This window comes from Moschus berezovskii, chromosome 7 (genome assembly GCF_049115385.1).
Source record: "Moschus berezovskii isolate FMDL1 chromosome 7, NW_MosBer_1.0, whole genome shotgun sequence".
Taxonomy (NCBI): Eukaryota; Metazoa; Chordata; class Mammalia; order Artiodactyla; family Moschidae; genus Moschus; species Moschus berezovskii.
The window spans coordinates 22,827,221-22,828,257 of NC_142466.1; positions in this window are offsets into that span (position 1 = coordinate 22,827,221).

The following is a 1,037-nucleotide window of genomic DNA, read 5'->3' on the forward strand; positions in this document are numbered from 1 at the left end:
TCTCTTTCAGTTATTTGCTCAGAAAAGCAGTGCTATATTGAATGACTGATTGGCTTCCTTCTTAGCTGACAATCACAGTGTATCTAAACAACTTTTATTTTACCGATATTCTCTTATTGAAAGAAAATATATTTAAAGGTTCTATATGATGCTGGAATCATATGTGGTGTTTTTTGTTGTTGTTGTTCATTTGTTTGTTTGGTTTTGTCTATTAACTCCCAAGATCACATTCTGATTTTTTAATTTATATATTAAAATAGCAGATATAAGATAATGCTTGGACAAATTCTTTTTTCTTAGTTACTATTATAATAATACAACCTAAGCTGAAGTTATTCCTTCCAGGTTGCCAGTATAGGTATACAATGTGAAAGTGTAAGAAATCTAAACCCTTCAATCTAGAAAACAAATAAGATTGACATTTTTACTCCAAAGAAAAAAATTAATTCATAAATATAACAGTTGAGTCGAAAGGTTTCTCTTGAAGAAGACTGATTCACTGCATTGCTAAATTCTCAAAGAGGAAACCTGAACTTCATATAATGCTGAAAATTAGAAATGAGACAGTTACCACTGTGATCTGTTTCTGTAATGTGGCAAGTCAAAGAGGAAGATAGTGAACATCACATTTCTCTAACACTGTTTTGGTGTTGACATGGAATTGTACAAGTTGATATTTCTTGTGTGATTGATCTTCAGGGTATAGCTAATAGTAACAAAAACAGTTAACCACCCCTGTTTAACACACACTACCCACTTTCTAAATATATGATCACAACAACACTATGAGGCAGGTATTAGTTCCATTTTACAGATGAGGACGTTAGAGATTAAGTGTAATACACAGACCATGGTCACTCAGATGGTTAAACTGGATTTCATCTCAAGCAGTTATAGAAGTTGTCATGTGGCACAGCTCCATGAAACAGGTGCTCAGTACTGCTGAAATGGAGGGAGGGGAATGAAGCAAGTATCATATGCTCATTAGCACTTGCAGTGCCCTGCTGTGCTACTTGGAGAAGTTACTTAGCCTCTCT